Source organism: Homalodisca vitripennis, chromosome 6 (genome assembly GCF_021130785.1).
Source record: "Homalodisca vitripennis isolate AUS2020 chromosome 6, UT_GWSS_2.1, whole genome shotgun sequence".
NCBI classification, from domain to species: Eukaryota; Metazoa; Arthropoda; class Insecta; order Hemiptera; family Cicadellidae; genus Homalodisca; species Homalodisca vitripennis.
This window is the reverse complement of record NC_060212.1, coordinates 89,965,491-89,977,645: the sequence shown is the minus strand read 5'-3', so window position 1 is coordinate 89,977,645 and position 12,155 is coordinate 89,965,491. Positions and strand designations below refer to the sequence as shown.

The window sequence follows — 12,155 nt, the reverse complement described above, 5'->3', positions numbered from 1 at the left end:
GTACTAAGGGCTTTTATTCTTTCAACAACTTTCTTATTATCGTACTTCATTACCAAATTTACTTACCATACCCTTGCTACTATGAATTTAAAACTTACTTGATTTTATTATTGTCACATGATAACCCGTTGACAGCTGAAGAAATTGGGTTTGGAAAAAGTTATGTTTTGAAACCTTTATACCTATACATAGACAACACAGAGCTATACGAGACCACATAATACAGGAAAAACTTCACAAATAAAACTTACTCAGAATTTATTAAATTAAATACTTTATAAATATTTTGATATTAACATTTATTGTACCTGTACTGTTAGAAGTTTGCTATAACGTTGTAATTGTACTGTTTGGTATGTCAGATTCAAAAATACATACACTACTGTTTGTGTAACACCAATTTGAACATATTTTAGAAGACGATACGCAAAAATTATACTTGAAACTTTCCAGTCTGAATTATTTTATATAGAATACAAATAGCTGATTTTATGTTTTAACGTTACTAAACTTAGTAGCAGGCTGTTCTTGTACTTATATGTAGGTCTTGCGAACTGTCTCAGTGACGAATGTCCCTTTCTTGAATGTAAGGGAGCTATTGGCTGGCTACAAAATGTATTGCATGCCAAGCAACATGTTTGTTCACAATACAAATCGCAAGAATTATCTGTAATGGAAAATAGACAACTTCTGGTCTCCGATACTTTGATGTCTGTCTCTACTAGCGGATAGAGCTTTAAAAATTATTTAATCAAATTTAATTTTTCTCTGTGACATTATGAGGTCATAAATCAATCGTCCCCAATCACGTTATTATTGCTGTATATTTGTTTCAAGTTTAATGATACATCATATTATTATTATAGCAATAATGGCAATCATGCACATTTCACGGTGAATTCTAAACGAATCGAAATTTAATTAATACTATTTGTCAAATAATCAATAAAATAAGTTTTTTTCAGAACCTATGACAATAAAAGTGTATTATAGTATAATTAAGGGAAAAGTAATGGTGTACTCAAAAACTTCATTTAATTGTTTTGTTATTTTAAGATGATTATGTTTATTTAGTATTTTTTAAATTTAAACTAAACATTACTAGCCATTGATCGATTTTCAGTAGCGAGGTTAGGAATCAATAACCACACTCCCAAATACTTCTTATCATCTGTCTGGACTGTTATAACAACTTATACAATCAGCTGTCTAAGTACAATTCGGCACAATCACCTGATATCAAGTTGCTGTTGATTATGCTTTCCAGCAGAATTGGCCGTATACTTGTGATGTTTTAGTAAACAGTATGTAAAATAATGTTTTACGGTCTAACATTATTTTATTTACACTCTAGCAGTGCAAATTTAATAAATATATTCTTCTTTATTTGTTATTTTTAATAGTATTTTAGTGGAAACCGAATATTAGTGCAACGCACTGTTCTAAATTGATGAGGTTTTTATCATACATCTATTATGATGGGAAGTAAAATTTCTGTATTTGATGGACAAAAAAGATTTCAGTTGATTTTCTCTGCGTCTGTAAATACTTTTAAAAACAATTTGGCTATCTAAAAGTTTGTTCTGTTCCAAACGAAAAAAGAAAATATTTTACTAGTATAAAATCTCTAACCTAGATGATCCTAATCCTCCTAACTCACAAACTAATTACTGATCCAAAACATAGACAAAGGTTTACAGAGTATTTGTCGATGAATAAAAGTTTTATTGCTTATTTTGTTATGGCTGGTTTATATCCTGTGTCTGATTTATATATATATATATATATATATATATATATATATGAGTTAATCATGTACTGCAGACCAACGTAAAATTATAAGACTAGTTTGTCCAACATATGTAAAATACGGCTACTTTATCTCATTAAAAGACTAGAAATACTTGGCTCCTATCCAATGAGCTTGTCAGCTTGTCTTGTCGAACTGTGAAATTGGAATTGCACACTTTAGTAATATTTTCAACGGGAGAGAAATGAAACATTTTTAAAATCAGAAAAAGTTTGAACAAAATGGTTTGTCACCATTTTAATCTGCAAGTTTTATAAGTTATAATCCTGAAGCTTATTCTCTTGAATAATGGAAAAATAATAAATGTAGAACTCTTTCACTTATAACTAATTAAAATTAAACTCCTTAGAAATATGAAATACCTATAAAATTGTTGTAAACTAAACTGAGAAATAGGCTGTTAAATTGTTTTGGGATAAACTATTACATTTGATATTATAATATTGAATATTAACGGTTTTTATTGGTAGTTCAAAGAGACAAAATCGAGAACAAAAAACAAAGTAGGAAACTGTCATCTGGAGTAATCCTCATTCACGGCAACACGTGTCTGCACACTGCTGCATTAACCAAGGAGAAACTACCACCCACCGTGCAGTCCTGGCCGTGCACCTAGCGACTACTTCCTCTTCATGTACTTGACAGTGGTTAGGTGGACAACGTTTAAATTTAAGGCGGTGAGCTTGTGTGCACAATGGTTAACTAAGCTGGAACTGCAGTCCGAGAAATGCTTACAAGTGAACGGCAACTATGTACAGAAGTGAAGTAGGTTAGCACCTAACTAGATGTGCTAATGAAATGTGTTTCCTAAGATTTTATTGTTTTCTATACATTGTGAATATACCTTGTACAATAATGGTGGTAAAACAAAAAATCACTTGATGTAGACATATATGAAAAAAACCATTTAGTTGTTCATATTGGAGGAGAAGATCGTAAGAGAAAATGATGGATTTGCATTCTCATTCTCAATATCAAAACTCCCTAATCCTAGGACACAGTCATGAAAGCAACATCTACTACCAGAGAAAACAAGTTGTCATTGGTATTTACAACAAAAAATGTACTACTAATATATTTATACAATGTAGTGGATAGTATGTCACTCCCCCACGTGTCACGTAACAGGCTTAGATGAGGTAACATCCAATAGTCTATATCGTATTTCATCAGGCTACATGTGTTATTATGTAACATGTTAAAATGTAAATTTTTATATTCAGGTTGTCTAAAAATGTATTTATTTGTCCATGTTATCGTTTTGTTATTGTCCTATATACTTAGAAATGTCATAATGGCTCCTAAGGTCAGTGTCTTCGTAATCTACAGTTGAAATGTGAAGCTGACTGAAATTCAATCAGCTTCTGTCAGTATTAAACTGGACAAGACTGTTACAGTGTGATTTTGATCTTGATCAGCACAGCTAATAATTTTGAAGTTAAAATATTAAGCCCGCGCCTTGAGAGCTCTGAATCATCTAACGTTTTAACAGTTCGACATTCCAATAAAGCACACTTTCATTTGTATATATCAATATATTTGTTTATTAAATATCCTAAATATATGCAACCAGGGCAACCAGGCTTTCATTTCTCTGGTTTTATTATATGAACATATCTGACTGCTGGAGTTAATGATGTTTACACGGACCAAAATCGTCGAGGAAAGAAGTTTAATGTGTTGTTAAGATTTGTAAAACGTTACTATAGACGTTAGATAATTGGAGTAATTCTGCTACATTTTCAAGTATACACTAATGCCAAAAACAAATTATACACAAAAGCATTAAATTATAAACAAATACAAAATATTGTTAATACTATATCTTTTGATTTTAAATTTATTTTGTAGGAAGTGTATGACGGAACCAACTAGAAGTTATAATAATATACTTTTAGGGATTTCAGATGATTCTTATGGTGGATCTTCAACATCCGATGCCTGTTTGGCTATTGTATTTTTGATGATTTCTGTTCTTGATACATAGACTGCAGATCTCTGGCAGAAGTTTAAATGTACGGTAAGCGTAGCAGGGGTTTTTTTGTAAGCCTTTGACGATCTCAATCAACAACCTAAGATATGCTAAAGGTAATGCGTTTTTGTCTTCGTTTTTCTCATTGTAACTATATCCACGGCTGCTTCTCTGCATATCTCCAACAGCTTCCTTATCTGTAACAAAATTCGTGCACTTAAGTATAGTCCGGATTATACCTTTTAAAATTTTAATTTTATGATTTTTTGACAGTATCGAGACGAATATTTGTTAAGACGAGATAAGAAACAATAACTTGCGCAAATACAAAATCATTCAACCATTTTCGCACCATGGTGATACCAAGTATATTTATGGGTTTCTATATATAATTTATGGGGCAATAATTTTGCCATATACTGCTTATAGTGAGTTATGAGAACATTCCTTATAGAATTGAACGTAATATTTTGACTTATTATTTGTAAAATTGTTACTATAGTTTAGTTGGTTTTTATATATAGATAACACTACAGACATAGTTAATTTAAAGCAATCCTTGAAAAACATGCCTTTTACTAAACTTGTTTGTAATAAATTATGAAATTCTTCTCTTGAGCACAAATGATACTTATAAAATGTTTGCATTTAAAGAAGGCTTACGATAACATTTTTAAGTGAAAATAAACAATAACGTGCGCAAATACAAACTCCTTTACCTATCTGTCCACCACGGTGATACTAACTATACTATTGGTGTTCTAGAGCGTATATCTGCGATACGTGAAGAGTAAAATTGCTCCCAGACCCCACAGCAACACGAGAGGGGTTCAGGGGTTGTGTGTCTAAGAGCTGGATTACGCAGTCTAAGTGCCTCTTAAGGGACCAACTATGTGAGCCTAAGAACGTTTAGTTAAACCTTGCTGGTAAAACATAACGACATCATCCTCCAAGTTTTGGCGTATTATTTTGTTCTATTACGAAGTGCATTAAATTTATAAAACTTAATATGTAGAGGATAAAATCATATATCATTTGTATAAAAACGAAATACTTAAACTTCATTCGAAATGAAGATGAAACTCAAAATTTGTAAAAGTTAAATAAACGCTTTGTTGCAAAAAATTATAACTGCAGACATTGAAATAAATTATTATAATAACACTGATAGTAATTTTAAAAAATCATTCTAAAAAAAACAAAAGGATTTTTTGTACTATGTGGTAGGCTATTTGTAATTTAAAATATGCATAGTTGTAAGCAGATATGAACAATATGTAAAAAACACATACAATTTAATAAGACAATCCAATAATAAAACAAATTCCCCATTTATAACATTACATAATTGTAAGATTTTAAAGACTTTGTCAAGTGCTCTCATTTACACTATTATTATGTTGTAATTTATAATTATTTATTAGTTTATATTTTTCCTGATTATTCACTATGAATATACAGTAGTATAACTAGCTAAAAAGTATCAGTTGAACAAATTGAATTACAAATTAGTTTTGTTGTAATTCTGCTACGTTTCTTGCTATTGAGAATTTATTTAGGTAACAAAAAGTAGTATATTAGTATTAAAAGTTGATCAGGTCCAGCAATGTTCACTCAAAAAACGAATAGTAGGTTGTTTTTGATTTTACTAGTTAGCCTATATAAAGGCTGGTCGTTTTTTGTTAGTGAAAATATAGTTTGTATCAATCTGTAGGGAAGTATTCGGTTCAAAATTGATTCTTAACGCGTTTGAAAGTAAATCTGCATGTGACTCAGCTGTTTAAACTGTTTAAAATTTTATCGCGTCTACATACTTTAAAGACTGAATCAACTATTAAACAAGAAAATGTAGGTAGGACGCCCAAGATCAGGAATATGTGAATTGACCATTGCTCTTTTGCAGCAATCCTTGATGCAAAGCCGTTTGAAAATAAAGTGGGAGCTATAATTTTGAAACAGGAATTCCAAAAACAAAAGTATGGTTCATCTTGAGACGTAATATAGGGTTAGAGCCTTATCACTTTCAAGTTTTCCAATCAATAGATTGGCGCAGAAACAATACGATTGGAAAGCTGTCAGGTGTTGGCTGAAATTTCGATTACGCAACATAACATTACTAATAAATTCACATTAAGCGATAAAGCCTTATTTGACAAAACCGTACCTGTCGACTAACCTAACACAATATTATCTGAGCCTCTGAAAACCAAATAGTTGTTCGGCTCTATGAGAGTGACTCATTATGAGTCAATGTTTGTTGAATATTACTACCGGTGAAGGTATTAGAACCTACTTTTTGATACACCAACAGTGACTTGAGACGGTTATTTATGGTTATTGCAGTGATAAGCCGTAAATAAACTAGGTCAAGATGCATGCATCATTTGGCGATTAATTGTTCGAACCTATCTTGACCAAACGTGTACATGTCGACTAACCTAACACAATATTATCTGAGCCTCTGAAAACCAAATAGTTGTTCGGCTCTATGAGAGTGACTCATTATGAGTCAATGTTTGTTGAATATTACTACCGGTGAAGGTATTAGAACCTACTTTTTGATACACCAACAGTGACTTGAGACGGTTATTTATGGTTATTGCAGTGATAAGCCGTAAATAAACTAGGTCAAGATGCATGCATCATTTGGCGATTAATTGTTCGAACCTATCTTGACAAAACCGTACCTGTCGACTAACCTAACACAATATTATCTGAGCCTCTGAAAACCAAATAGTTGTTCGGCTCTATGAGAGTGACTCATTATGAGTCAATGTTTGTTGAATATTACTACCGGTGAAGGTATTAGAACCTACTTTTTGATACACCAACAGTGACTTGAGACGGTTATTTATGGTTATTGCAGTGATAAGCCGTAAATAAACTAGGTCAAGATGCATGCATCATTTGGCGATTAATTGTTCGAACCTATCTTGACCAAACGTGTACATGTCGATAACTAGTTGTGATGGACCATTGTACTAACGCTCCATATATCCTGACTATCCACCATGTGATGATTACCTTTAACCGATAGTAAAGGATAGCATGCATATAAAAATAGTTCCTGACGTCAATGAATTAAAAAACTGGATGCGGGGTGTAGTATCATTCCTTGCGACATAAGTGTAGTTGATTTTCTTTCTAGATCATATTTAATTTTGTTTATTTTCTAGAAAGAGTGCAATAAGTACATTGTTTGTTTTCATTCTTAAGGATATGCTATGAAAATTTTATGGAATATTCCCTTTTACTGAGTAACGTAATATGAAATATAATCACTACTATATATCATGTAACTTATCAGGGGAAATAAAACAGTTTAGTAGGGTGACAATAACATGTGTAGTTTCAATTAATTCTTGTGCCATTGTTACACCAACATTGAAACTTGATGATGATTAAAGGTAGTATATTATTAATATGTTCATATTGCAAAAGAAATTGGATATTTTTCCTTTCATTAGAGGAATTAATTTGTTGCTTTAGTACCGAAAGCACCTTATTCAAAAAACTGTTGTATTAATTCAAATACTTCATATTTAACAGTAACCAAAGCCAGAGGAAGAATTTTCTGAAGACGGCGTAAAAGTTTCCCAGATTATAATTCTAAATATTATTGATAATATTTATCAAACATAATCCAGACTTAACTAATGCTAAACAGCTGTGGATACCTTCAGATGAGATGATACCATAGATAATTCAGTCCCATTAAACCACAAGCGTTTACCATACGTTGTGAAATTTATTTTAATAAGACAGATGTTTCGATATTATTGTGAGTAAACAGCTTTACTGAACAGTAAATTGATAATTTTGTGATCACTAGTTAGTGTTCAAGTTTCAATAATAAGATTAAATTTCACGAGTTTCTTACTTCTTGTTCAAGGTAATATAACATATTGTTAAGAGAGTTCTATTAATTCGATTTATTAGATATAATTGTACTTCAGAAAGTTTTCTAGAAATAATGTGTAGGAGGCATTAACATAAACAATAAAATTAAAAATAAGAAAATTAATGACAAAGTATTCCTATAAAAGTATGTTTAATACCCAAGTCATGTAATTAGCATTTAAATTGAATAACATGATAATCTAATGGATCTAATGGTTGCTTTTAATGGAAAAGACATTTTTTATATATTTATCTAATGGTTGGCTTTAGCACGTATAGGTACACGTGGTATAGGTATCAACCGGTATAAGGTATAACAGGGGTTGTTATAGGTATAACAATTTCCTTATTTTTGGGTCTATATTATAACCAAATGTTCTGGTTTTATTTACTGCAACATATTTAAGACAAATTTATTAGGAAATATTTAGAAATTTATGAACAATATTTCCTTTTACATAATTTTCCTAGAAAATCAATCTATAACGTAAATTATGGAAATTTGTGCTGTTTAGCTAACTTCTTGATATGTATTTAAAATTCAATAACATCCAAGTTTAAGAGACAAATAAATTTTAATTCCCTAATTTCATTGAAATTTTTAACAATTTGTACGTACCTCCTTTAATAACATATTTGACCATTAGGTTATAAAGTAGCCATCAAAGTGGTGCATTGCTTGAATACCAGTTATTTCATGAATTTTACCCCATCTCTCCTCAGGATGTTTTCTATTATAATCTATTTCTTCCTTTGAAACAAACAATAGCTGAATTTCTTTGCATTTTTCCAATGCCACTCTGTAGAAATCTTCTGGGGTATTAACAAAAGCTTTCCGACCCTTTACTGCTCTCCATGCAATCCTCTGTATCATCCCTCCGATACCATCTACAGCCCCCTTCCCATGGCTGGAAGCAAATAAATTCCAGTTCATTGCAATACCAAAGTTAACCCAAGTTCTTGTTCAATTCTTTCTATAAGTATATTCATCCAAATAGTAAAAACATGTTGTAAGAGGCCTAGATATTTTTTGAGGTTTGAAGAATGAACTTATGTTAATTTTTAAACCAGTATCCAATCACAAGATTAAATACTTAACTTTAATTTATGTATTTCAGGTGTGAAACCTTTTATTTTTTGTACATAAATCAGGCTGGGAGGCTTTAAAATAAACAAATAAATAGATTAACTAGGTAGATAAACTAGGTTAACTAACTTCTTCTAAGTTAACTCTTCTTCAAATTGACAGTTTTTGTATCATAACTTAATGTGTCACATACGTAACATTTTGATGTGTCATATACGTAACACAGTTTACTTGCCAAAGAATAATATTTAAAATAAAATAAAAAATATCATTATTAACAATCATTAACTTAACCTTACTTTTACAAAATGTTATCCATGTCAACATTCTAGATGAGATGCAGTTTAAACTTTTTCATGTTTCTTGTTACGTATGTGACACTGTGACATACGTCAGATCTATATGGAAATAAGGACTTGTTTACTTACCAAGTTTATTTACATTCAGCTCAAGTTTGATGTAAAATGTCCAAGCTTCCTCTCTCTAACCTCAAATCTGAGAAACACTTATACACAGCTAGGTAAAATCAGCTGTTTTTAAAAACTAGATTATTGTTATTAGTATTCTCATCAACAGGTCACTTTAACGTAGAATAAAAATGAATATACATCTTATATTAAATTATTTTCTTTGGATTTGGTAAATTAAAGTATTTTACAATATAAATATGTCTTAATAACTAACTTTAAATTTATTTCATATTTTAACACTGAAGTGTCTGTTATAAAAGAATGGCTGTAAACTTAATTTGCAAACATAAATGTACAGTACGTTGACATTACTAAAACATTTGGGAATTAGCTATATTTAATTATTGATTAGGTAAAGTACATAACTTACTTATTTTGATTATAAAAGTTTAATTTATATTTTCAGATAACAAAAATCGTGTAAATTCCTCTTGTCTCACACTCTATTTTACTTTGTTATTAGTATACATTTACGTCTCCTTAAGATTTAATATTACTTCGATATTTTTCAAATATTGTATCTGGAACAGACTAAAGGCAACTGTAGTACACAGATATAAAACAGTTAAAAGGATACGTGGTGTTTTTATAATATATGCAATAAAATGTTTAACTTGTTTACTAGATATCATCTATATTCTAAAAAGTAGAATTATGTTGTATATACGATTATTACTATTTATTAGAATCATTAGTACGCAGACGTATAATTTAATACTTCTTTTAGGGCAATATTACGTCTCATTATTTTGGAGTTTTATATAATCTCATTAGTATAAAATCTTCCATATATTTATATAATTTTTATAGTTTACAGTTTCCTTCATTTCGAGTCTGTATTAATATCAAGTTCTGGCATTATTTACTGAAACAGTTTAAAGACGAGTATATTAGATAATTATCAGGGATGTGTTATTGATATTTTCTTTAATATAATTTTCCTCGGAAATGCATCCAGCGCGTAAAATATGAAAATTTGTACGGTTGACCTAATTTGTTGATATTTATTTTAAATTCGATAACATCCAAGTTTAAGAGACAAATAAAATTGTGATTCCCTAATTTCATTGAAATCTTTAATAATTGAACGTACCTCTTTTAATAACATATTTGACCATTAGGTTTTACTGTAGCCATCTAAGTCATTATAATAGTTTCCACTTTTAACCATCACCTTTTCCAATTAAACGCATAATTATTCACTTAATTTTGCTAAAGGCATATCTTAAATAGATAACCTATAAAAAGAAAAAAATTAAGATTTCGCAGAAAATGTTAACATTGTAGGTTTAAAAGCCTAAGTAATTACTCACTATGTATTAATAAATATTCTGATACATGTAACATGAGTTCCTATATAGCTTTCTACTGAACTTAATTTAAAAATATAAATGTACAGTACGTTGATATTACTAAAACATTTGGGTAATAATTATATTTAATTATTGCTAAGCTAAAGTACATTACTTACTTGTTTTGATATTAAACGTTCAGATGTATATTTTCAGACAACATAAATCACGTAAATTTTCTCTTGCCTCATATTATATTTTGCTTTGTTAATAGTCCACAGTTTCGTCTCCTTCAGATATCATATTACTTCCATATTTCTCAAATATTTCATCTAGAACAGACTATAGGCTACTGTTGTACACAGATATAAAACAATTAAAAGAATACATGGTCTTTTTATAATATATATAATAAAATGTTTAACTTGTTTCCTTGATATCTTCTATATTCTAAAAAGTAGCATCATGTAATATATACAATTATTAATATTTCTTAAAATTATTAGTACGCAGACGTATAATTTAATACTTATCTTTTAGGGCAATATAATGTCACAACATTTGGAATGCTATACAATCTCAGAAGTATAAAAACTTCCATTCATTTATATTATTTTTATAATTCACAATTTCATTAATATCTAGTCTGTATTAAAATCATGTTCTGGCTTTATTTACTGAAACGGTTTAATGATGAGTATATTAGATAATTATCAGAGATGTGTTAATAATATTTTCTTTAACGTAATTTTCCACAGAAATTCATCCATCACATTCACATCCTTTTCACCGAATATGTTAACATTGTAGGGGTAAAATACTACGTAATTACTCAACATGTATTAAGAAATAATCTGATAAATGTAACATATGTGTATATATACCTTTCTACTAAACATAATTTACAAATATAAAAGTACAGTACGTTGATCTTACTAAAACGCTTGGGTGATAATTATATTTCATTATTGCATAGGTAAAGTTCATTACTTACCTATATTGATATTAAAAGTTTAGTTGTATATTTTCCGACAATATAAATCATGTAAATTCTTCTTGTCTCACATTCTATTTTACTTTTTTAATAATCCACATTTTCGTCACCTTCAGATTATTATTACTTCAATATTTTACAAATATTTAATCTGGAACAAACTAAAGGCAACTGTAGTACACAGATATAAAACAATTAAAATATTACAGGTTTTTTTATATTGTATACAATAAAATGTTTAACTTGTTTACTTGACATTTATATTCTAAAAAGTAGCATGTTAAGCAATATTTAATGTATACAATTATGAGTATTTCTTAAAATCATTAGTATCCAGACGTATAATTTTATACTTATCTTTTAGGGCAATATTACGTCTCATTATTTTGGAGTTTTATATAATCTCATTAGTATAAAATCTTCCATATATTTATATAATTTTTATAGTTTACAGTTTCCTTCATTTCGAGTCTGTATTAATATCAAGTTCTGGCATTATTTACTGAAACAGTTTAAAGACGAGTATATTAGATAATTATCAGGGATGTGTTATTGATATTTTCTTTAATATAATTTTCCTCGGAAATGCATCCAGCGCGTAAAATATGAAAATTTGTACGGTTGACCTAA

At 29.5% G+C, this 12,155-nt stretch overlaps 1 long non-coding RNA gene across 1 annotated transcript; it reads right to left on the bottom strand.

Moving 5' to 3' along the window:
* Positions 1 to 3,329: 3,329 nt before the first annotated feature.
* On the bottom strand, positions 3,330 to 11,674 carry LOC124364546. The gene is made up of 3 exons (XR_006922627.1): positions 11,526 to 11,674; positions 10,711 to 10,873; positions 3,330 to 3,979 (listed from the first exon to the last, which is right to left on the bottom strand). It is a non-coding gene; the product is annotated as an uncharacterized LOC124364546 (long non-coding RNA).
* Positions 11,675 to 12,155: the final 481 nt, after the last annotated feature.